At 40.5% G+C, this 10,324-nt stretch overlaps 1 pseudogene; it reads left to right on the forward strand.

Annotated features, from left to right (window-relative positions):
• Positions 1-4,629: 4,629 nt before the first annotated feature.
• On the forward strand, positions 4,630-8,529 carry LOC104421016 (annotated as a pseudogene).
• The last annotated feature ends 1,795 nt before the right edge of the window (positions 8,530-10,324 follow it).

Here is a 10,324-nt window from a genome sequence, read left to right on the forward strand (position 1 = left end):
TAGCGAGGGGTATATTTGTCACAAATTTACCGGTTTAGGATTTTTTTGCAGTCGAATAAATTAGTTTGGGGTAAATTTGTCATAAATGTACTAGTTTAGGGTTTTATATAGTCGGTCGGGGTAAATTTGTCACGGGTTTACCGGTTGGGGTTTTTCATGGTCAAAAAATAGTTTGGGATAAATTTGTCACAAGTATACCGGTTTGGGGTTTTTCGGAGTATTAACCCAAGAAAAAAAGAAGAGAAGAGAAAATGAAAAAGAAAATTAAGAAAAGAGAAAATTAAATAATTCAAAAAGAAAAATTAGCATCGATCATCCTACATGATACGGACGGTATCCAAGTTAATGATTTCTGGTTAAAATTGGTGAAATGGACTTAACTGATAAAAAGTGAAAAAAAAAATTTAAGACTTAATTAACAAAATTGAAATATTTAAAGAATTGTTTTTCAATTGATCTTTTTGGGGAGAGTGACACCTACAATATGTGCCAAGGTTTAAGGCAAAAAAGAGATATGATCCTTATCTTAATATTGTTTGTCAACCAATTTTTTGGAAATTCGGTTTTTGATAATTGAATACTATTATAGGTGTATGCAAAAGTATGGTAGGTTTAGGATTTTTAAGGAAATTTTCCCTTCTCACCGTATAGAAGTAAGGAAATTTTCCCTTCCGAGCCCGAACTCACTGGTCCCGAGTTTGCTTTAGTCCCTTTTTATTCCTACTTTATGCTTAAACGCTTAGCCAGGCTAAGAATTTAGGCTTAGCGTGCTAGATATGGGTCAACATATCCAATCGAGCTTCATCGTAAAAGTCAAATCGGGATGTTGGCATTGATTGGCTTCCGGCTTTCTGTTGGTCAAAATTTTGGTTATCGGTAAGGCCTTCCACGATCAGTTTTGCGGCAGAAGTGTGCAGGGAAAAGACGAGCGCGAGCTTTTATTGTAACATCCCGGGCCCCATTGTGTAATATTGTCCACTTTGGGTCACCCGCCCTGGCGCGGACGCACCGCCATCCCAGCCACGGTCTTTTCCCTCACGGCTTTAAAACGCGTTACACAGATTAGAGGGACCCAAGCCTTATAAGCTAACCAAGACCTTCCTCCCTAGGCGATGTGGGACAAGATAGGAGGTTATTACACTCTCCACCTCTTAACAGAATAGCGTCCTCGCTATAGCCCAACGGCAGCATCGTAACGATTCGTGGTCCCACATCTTTGTCGGGAGTCGGCTCTGATACCATTTGTAACATCCAGGCCCCACTGTGTAATATTGTCCGCTTTGAGTCACCCTGAGATACATGTACAAAGTCACCCTTCATCTTTGCCTGGAATGACTTTGGGAAGAATTGAGCATTGAACGCCTTTTTTAAGTCCTCCCAGGATATAATAACATCCCTACCTCCAAGACTTGGCTTCATTCCATCCCACCAAAACTCTACTTCACCTTCCAGGTATTGGGTGGCAAATTTAACTTTCCGATCAGTGTGACGACCCGAGCGGCGGTGCGTCCGCGCCAGGGCGGGTGACCCAAAGCGGACAATATTACACAGTGGGGCCCGGGATGTTACAAGAAGAGAGGAGGTTATTACACTCTCCACCTCTTAACAGAATAGCGTCCTCGCTATGGCCCAACGGGCATCAGAACAGCATTCGAGCTGTGGTCCCACATGCGGTCGGGAGTCTCGCTCGATACCACTTGTAACATCACGGGCCCCACCGTGTAATATTGTCCGCTTTGGGTCACCCGCCCTGGCGCGGACGCACCGCCATCCCTCCTCCCCGCGCACCGCCGCTCGGGTCGTCACACTATGTACGCTTTCGCTGCACTGAAAACAAAGCCGTGAGGGAGGACGGGCCGGTGTGCCGTGCCTCCAAAGCGGACAATATTATGGCTTGGGAGAAGGAAGGCTCGAGGGATGGCCCTCTGCCCCTGCATAACGCGTTTTAAAGCCGTGAGGGAAAAGACCGTGGCTGGGATGGCGGTGCGTCCGCGCCAGGGCGGGTGACCCAAAGCGGACAATATTACACAGTGGGGCCCGGGATGTTACATTTATGTTCTCTTGTCCTGAGCAACGGGTCCCGATCGGAGCTATGTTGTCATCATCTGTATTTCGTCTCAGCTCCTATAGAGAGCAAAGAGCTTAAATCGATCTTGGAGTTCCTCTACAAATGGAGCCTTAAAAAATGGATAAAAACGTCTTCTTCGAGACGCTGGCGAGCCACGAGTACGACATCCCATATTTGCTCGAGTCTTGCTAACGGCGCATGCTCGAGAATCTAAACGTTTCCGGCGCGCTCGACTTCCTGGAGATCTCGGATGCTTGCTCCGACCGGATGTTGAAGGGCATCATGCCGAGGTCGTCGTCGTCGTCGAGGACACCGATGGCATAGCTTTCTCGGCTAGGTACGAAGCCTTCTGCTCCGAGAACCCGCATTTTGAGTGTGCAGGGAACGATGGCGTCTGTGATTGACGCGAGGGATGGGAAGAGAACTGGAGATCATTGTTGAATCCAAATATAGTTGGATGGAATCGAATTTCAATCTCTTCTTTGATTTTGCAAAGTGATTTATTTGCACATATAGTATATTGAGCATGTAGTACAAAAGGAGCACACCGCGTTTATTATCGCATATCTTAACGAAGTGTGCTATTCACATAAAAGACCTTTGACGAATCAAGTAAGTTAAATTAATTGATTAAATCAAGAAAAGTATATGCATTGAATTTAGGAAACAACACAAATTAGAGGACAATTAACCTTATTGTTTTTTTTTTCTAGAGTTTATATCTCCAAAAATCCTCAACTAGTACACCTATGCCATTTTTATCTCATAATTAATTTTTATATTGCAAAAATTCACGAACTAATATGCCCGTGCCACATTTATCTTAAAAGATGCAATAATAAATATATCAGTTTGAGATATTTCAAAATACAAAAATTAGTTAGGATTAAATTAGTTTGAAGTTTTTAGTGTGGTTAGCCTTTCTTTTTGTTCAAACATGCTTGGGAACTAAGTGGATCTAAGCAAGTTCTTCAAAGGCTTTATCAAGATATTTGTCAGGATCTCGAGATCATTTAAATGTAAAACTAAAGACGGCATTGCTGCGTACATGACAAGAAAAACATATCATACCAATTAGGGTGTCCTACACCTTAAGATAAGAGAAAATGATAAGCTGACGGCAATGTTATTGATCCAAAAGTAACGGTGCAGTTTCCATGACTCATTTACATAAGGAAATCGGATGAGAAATTAAAAATCCACTCGATGGGATTTGCTGCAAATCACACTGAATGGGAATCCATAGTTCTTATATCTCCTTTATAGTACGTTATTGTGCTATACTAAACAATAAGCAAGGAATAATGTGTTGCTTATACATACATACATACATATATACATATATATATTTATTTATTTTTTATTTTTTTGCTCGGTGAAACATTTGTTGTACTTGTCTTTGTTAGTTTTAACTTCTATTTAGTTGATTTTAGTTTTAGCTACATTGAAAGGTATGCCTAATGCATTGGAAAAGAAAATATACTCAGTATTTACAAGTTAATCTCACTGTTTGTAATAGTGATATATAAAAAAAAAAATTATAATCTGATGCAATCAAACATTACTTTTTAAAGAAAAATCTATGTAAATAAATAATAGATAGATCATTTTTGTTGCTTATAGACAAAACCAGAAAGAAAGAAATTCAAACTACATCTTACAATATAATTTACAAGTGAAAAGTACCACTGGGCAATAAGGTAAAAAATAAAATAAAAGATATAACTAATATTTACACTTGACAAATGTTGTTTATCGAAGATTATCTTAAATAACTATATTTCGTTTGGTGTAACAAACAATATTTTTTATTAAGAAATGCTTAAATAAAGCTAAAAAAAATAATTCGTATTTTTATTTGGTATTTAAGATGAAATAAAGAATGAAAATCCCAAGGACGCCCTACTTACAAAAATGACCAGTCAAAAAAAAAAAAAAACCACATAAATAGCCGGTCAATAAACTTTTCTACAGTAGAATAAAATAATTTCTTTTTTGCCCAAACACAATTTGGAATCATTCGATAAATTAATGAAGAATATCTTCTTCAAGTCCTGGGAATTCTAGCAGAATATACAAGCGAAATATTATAAAATATTTTGGTTGCCCATTCTAGGCAAAATAGGATATGTGGTCTTGCTGACACCATTACTAGTTGGCTACAACGGTGCCATTAGGCTAGCTGAATCCTAAAATAAAGAACGTATCTGTACAGCCATCAACCCTATATATATGGGAGCTTCGCCTCCTCTTCTGTGGAGACGTCATACCCTGTAACAAACCATTGATCAAGATCAGCCCTTCATTCTGTTGAAACACGTTGTAAGTCAACGTGTTTTAGTGTCACAGTGGGTGGAGGTGTTATAGTTGTATAGAATCTATGGATGATTAAGCAACACTCTTCATTTGTCCGACAATCCGTCACCACTCAAGCACCGGTTCTCCTGCTCTGATGAAACCTCGGAATCTCAGAAATAGTTAGGACTGAAACCTCTGTTGCGCTGTGTGTTTGTGTGCCTGTGAGTGTGGTCACTGTGTGTGTGTGAGAGAGAGAGAGAGAGATGGGAGGAGGGAGAGAGTGGTGTCGCCAGGAGGTGCTTCCATTCTCAGCTATGATCACCGTGGACAGCATTGCGGTGGGCGTGACCACGCTGTTCAAGGCGGCCAACTCGAGAGGGATGAGATCTCATGTTGTCCTCGTCTATGCTTATACCATTGCTTCTCTTCTTCTCCTCCCGGCTGCTTTCTTCTCTCTCAAGTATGTACCCCTCTCTCTTTCTCTCAATCTGCTGTATATATGTACAGACTGCAAAAACAAGAAGAAGAAGATCATGAATTATGGTGATATTTGGTTGATTTTAGTTGTGTGCCTTTGCAGATCAAGAGCGCTTCCTCCTCTCAGCGTGGTCATACTTGCCAAAGTTGGCGTTCTTGGGCTCGTTGGGTATGCACACTTCAATGTCTTCACTCATGCCAAACCTTAGTGCAAAGTTTCTCTCTTTTTACTTTTGAAAAGGTTACTGTTTCGACATTCTGGGGCTGCAGACGAGCCACAATTAGAGCAGACAATATCTTTTTGGCAGTAGGCCCAGGTGGTCACTTAACGTGTTGTTCCCCGGAATATTGGATATCAAATATGTCTCCAATTGCACATCGCCCGTGTCTATGCCATTACTTCCACTAGATTAGTGCGAATTGGTTCTTGAAATAGTAGAGAGAAATAATAAAAGGTGTTTGGATTGCTTGTTCTGCTTCACTGTTTTCTCTTATTATTCTTATGTTCTGGTTTTTTCTTGTTCTCTTTTTAATGGGAGAGCAGGGGTTTTCACAGATTTTGGGCTATGCTGGGAATAGCATGAGTTCTCCAACTCTGGCTTCAGCCATCGGCAACCTCACTCCAGCTCTCACTTTCATACTTGCCATCCTTTTCACTTTTCAGGTCCCAAAAATATTAGTTCTTTCAATACGAGTTGCCTGTGGTTCCTTGAGTGGCATTCTTCCAATTCTAGTAGATTGTTGTTCTGGTTCTTCGTAATGATTCTCCTGATTTATTTGTGAACTCTTGACTTTGTTTATTTCATCTTTCCATAAACTTATGTAGTTAATTGGCTCTATATCTTGTAGATCCTGAATGAACCTTGTTAGCGATCGATGTTGGACAATTAGGGCATGTTGCAAGAGTCATTGGTTGTTTGTTAATGCTGTTCTTATGTAATTTACGTTGTAATGCTCACTCGTCGGACAAAGTGCTACTGGTTCTGTAAGACGGCTTAGTTGCCTAAAGGCTAAAGCTAGAGTGTGTGTAACAGAATTCATGTCTTTCCATTCAATATTTGCTTGTTTTTCTTGTCCAAAAAGGATGGAGGAGGTGTCATTGAGCAAAAGAAACAGTCAGGCCAAGATCATCGGGACCATACTGTCAATTTCCCGCACATCTGTCATCACTCTCTATAGAGGTCCACCAGTTATCTTCACTCCAAAACCTCCTCTATCGCTTTATCCACTTGTGCACACATCGAACTTGAACTGGGTCACTGGGGGGATTCTCCTCACTGCTGATTATATTTTGATCACTTCGTGGTACATTCTTCTGGTATACTATGCATGTTTTCATTTTGTTTTGCTAGTGCTATAGTTAGAACTTAACTTGAAAATGATTGGAGATTCAACACTTGATCCCGCAGAAAACAGATAATGAAGGAGTATCCAGCAGAACTGACCGTAATCTTCTTTTACAATGTGATCGTGACCTTCATGAACACAATTGTCTGTTTGATAACGGAACATGATATGAGTGCTTGGAGAGTGCGAGGTATAGGGCTGGCCTCAGTAATATGCTGGGTGAGGAAACAATCGAACAAACATTATCACATTTGATTTATGAGAATCGGGTGCAAAGCTGACTTTTTCTCCTCTATGCTTTGCTTTTAGGGCCTCTTTGAGCGATGCTTAACCAACATCATTCACACATGGGCGATCCAGTTGAAAGGGCCTTTCTGTGTAGCCATGTTCAAGCCATTGTCGATTCCGGTGGCTGTTGCCATGGGTGTCTTCTTTCTTGGAGACACACTTCATCTCAGAAGGTCAGAATAAAGCACAAAAACATCGAGTGCCACATTATCTTGAATGCCAAAAAAGTGATTAAACATCTATCCTGCTGAAATTAGGATCTATTCCTGATTTTATCCACATGATGATCAATAATGTGACTTAAGACATGCTGGATATATATAATTTGGATCACCAATCACCATAACATAACATGCGCTTTCCACAAAACTCTTGACAGACAAAGATTCGTCCTTGTTGATTAGGTAGAAAATTTCAAATATGTAAGATGCCCCCCCCCCCCAGTTGTTCTGTACTCCACATGTACAAAGTGTATTATTGGGTTTCATTGACGCAATAAGCTTTCTATCGTATGCAAAGATAATTTAATTATGTTCTTATACTATGTATGCCTTGAATGACATTTGCTTTTATCTGCTATGAATTTGCAGTCTCATAGGAGCAACCATACCGTCCATTGGGTTCTATATTGGGGAAGGCAAAAGAGGAAATGGTTGATGAGTCTGTAGACAGTCTTCAAAAAGCTCCTCTACTGCGATGATTGTCAAGACAACTGAAGGCAGAACAACTTCTGCAGGTGGGTTGAAAGATATGTGCTGCTTGGAAACCTTGCGAAAAGGATTCCACACCCTCGATAAGCCTGCTCAAGTAGGTGTCAGTATTGTACTTATCATTGCTATGAGTCCAAAGAGGTCAAATCATGATTGCCTGTCAATCCCAAAATTTGGATTGCTTGATCAAACCATAGGTGTGGATGATGAGTGTTACTCCAAGCACACAACCGAGCTGTGGATGTGCAAGAATAAAGTCTCTTGCTTCCGATATAGTCCATTTTGATGTGTTCAAGTCTTTAGCCAGTAGTTACATAAATATGTTGCTTTGTTTGAATAAATGCTGCTTTAAATGTGTTTCAAGATGAAAAAAGATGAACTAAGTGCACATAAACTCGGTTGCCAAAAGTTTTTCCAAACTTATGCACTTATAGTTTCTATAAACGTGGTCTCACATGATTGTTATATCAATTTAGCAGCTATAGAGATCAAACTGTACAATTTCATCGCGCTTTGCCAAAGTTTAGCCAGTCATTCTTTAGTCTCACTCATCGAGAAATCTTCTTGTGTTTTGACAATTGGCACCATCGAGGTGTCCTAGCTGAGGTTTGTTCGAGTAGACTAATGTATGATGCTGCAACAAGAACGAACAATAAGTTGGCAGAGCTTATGCTGGCCCCCTGCAAGATCAGCCAATTAGTGGGCATTTGGGGTGCATTGTGCGGTTCATTTGCTGCTTGTGCGGGTAAAAGATAAGGTGAGCTTCACTGGTTCTAAATCTGGAAGTTTGCCTCTGCTGATGCCTAGAGCCAGTGGAAGAAAACAAAGGGTTTCATGGCATAGAATGGTGTGGTTTCACCCAAATGTCCAAAATTTTCTTTTATCACATGGCTGAATATTCGTAACAGATTGCAGACACGGGATAGAGTAACGAAATGACAGCAAATCAATGATCACTGCCTGTTATGCGGATCAGCTCAAGAGACCTGTGAATGCTCTATTACTAAACAAGTATGAGGGGAGTTACTGAACTTAAGTTGAATTCAGAGAGTTTGATTCGGTTTTGCAACAGTTGAAAAGTAGAGAATTTCCAAGACCCTTTTGAAATTGGCTAAATTGAATCAATTTACTTCATTTAGAAAGAGAGGAATGATGTCCTTCACAATGGAATAATTCCATGTATTGCTTGAGTAATCAGAAGTATCATGCTTGCGGTTCGAGTTAGGATGCGGATGCTGATACATGGAAGGGGGGCCTCTGTGTGATTCAGATAGACTTCTTTCTGAGCGGTGGAATGTTTCTGCTGTTTTGTACCGGAGGTTCAATCTATTGGTTTGCTTATTGGCTTCAGGGATATCTTTCTCTAATGTGTTTACAAGAGAGTGACGACAGTGCTCCTGAATTTGTAATACTGAGGGGGCATGTACCGAATATTTTCAAGTATTGAGCAATAAAAATCATTTGATTATCCAAATTTATATATTAAACAGAAATTATGCATGAATTAATTGGAAAAAAAATTGAGTCGGTCATAAGTTGATTCACTACCAAGCACCCTAACATGAGAAAAAGAAAATGAATACGACTTAATATGAAAGAAAACAAAAAAATAATAATAATAACAATTCATGCTACATTTGGATCTTCTCTTCGTGTTACCCTAAATCTTCTCGATCACCAATAAAAATCACAAGTCTAACTGTCCGTTTGTTTCACGAAAATAACTTCTGGAAAAACATTTTTCGGAATTTTCGGTGTTCGGATGGCGGAAAATAACTGGTCAAGGAAAATATTTTCTGCTCTGGGTTTCTGATCTCGTCCTGCTCCTCCTTCGCCGCCGACGATTAGCAGCGGTGGGGCCGGTGGTGCTGGATCTCCGCCCTCGTGAAGCCCTGGGTTTCTGATCTCGTCCTCCTCCTCCTCCTTCGACGCCGACGATTAGCCGCAGCGGAGCGTTCCCCTTGTCCAGGGTGCTCGATCTCCACGACGTGCCCTGCTTCCTCTTCACTGCCAATGTGTGAATTCGCTGCCGGCGGGGGACAATCCCGAGGCATGCGCGTTTTGGTGAGTCTTTGTTTCGCAGCTCGCTCCCATTGATCCAGGGGCGACGTTTTCGCTCCCGTTCGCAATTCAGTTACAACTGTCTCGTTGGGCGAACACTTGAATTTGATTTCCCGCTAGTGAGATCTACGGTCCACGATCTGGGTTTCATTGGGATCGCATCAATTTTGGATTTTCTGAAGTTGTATTCGAGAAAAATGAGGTGGGTTTGCGTGGTGTTGTGTTAAAGGCGAGATCTGGTGGGAGTTTGGTCGTAACGGTGGCATTCGGATTTGAGTTTCTGACATTGATGGAGAATTGAATTGAGTTGCTGATCCTAATGAATGAGGTGGGTTCGCGTGGTGTTGATTTTCCTTGCACTTGGGTGATGAGTCCAGATTTTTGTCTTGTGAGCATCTAGCATTGATTAAGGCAATGAAGATCATGTTTTTGACCTGAAATGCAAGTCCTGTAGAAATGCTTCTATTGAATCAATCCTCTACTTGTTTTTGTGCTGATTTTGGGGTTTATCTGTAGATACATCTAGTGAGATCGTGGGATTTTAGGGGCAAATCAATGAAGAACGGGATTATAGAATGCAATGTCCCACACGAAGCTTTTGTCATTGAGCGCCAAAACTGTATTGAAGGCCTATGACTTCTTGTCGCCGGCCATGTTAAACTATTCATAAGTAAAAGGGTTAGAAAATATTTTCCTTATCGAACACCGGAAAATATTTTTCAAAACTTTAGCCGAACACCGGAAAATATTGTCATTTTCCTAAAAATGATTTCGGAAAAAATATTTTCTGGAAATGGACTATTTTCCACGAAACGAACTAATCCTAAAATAATCATACTTTTCTCCAGTGCTTTTGTTTCTGATATATTTAAAAAAAACTTGCTTAAAGTCCAAACTAAATATTCACAAAAAAATCAACAAAAGGAAGCGTGCGCGACGCACGAGGGTTTCTTGTCTGGTGCCCATAATGACAGCAGCAACATGAGATTTTGTCCCATTTCTTTTTTCTTTTTTCTTCTATATTTTGCGATTCCTGGGGATAAAATAATGAACAAATGAATAACGTGATCGCACC

This window comes from Eucalyptus grandis, chromosome 10 (genome assembly GCF_016545825.1).
Source record: "Eucalyptus grandis isolate ANBG69807.140 chromosome 10, ASM1654582v1, whole genome shotgun sequence".
NCBI classification, from domain to species: Eukaryota; Viridiplantae; Streptophyta; class Magnoliopsida; order Myrtales; family Myrtaceae; genus Eucalyptus; species Eucalyptus grandis.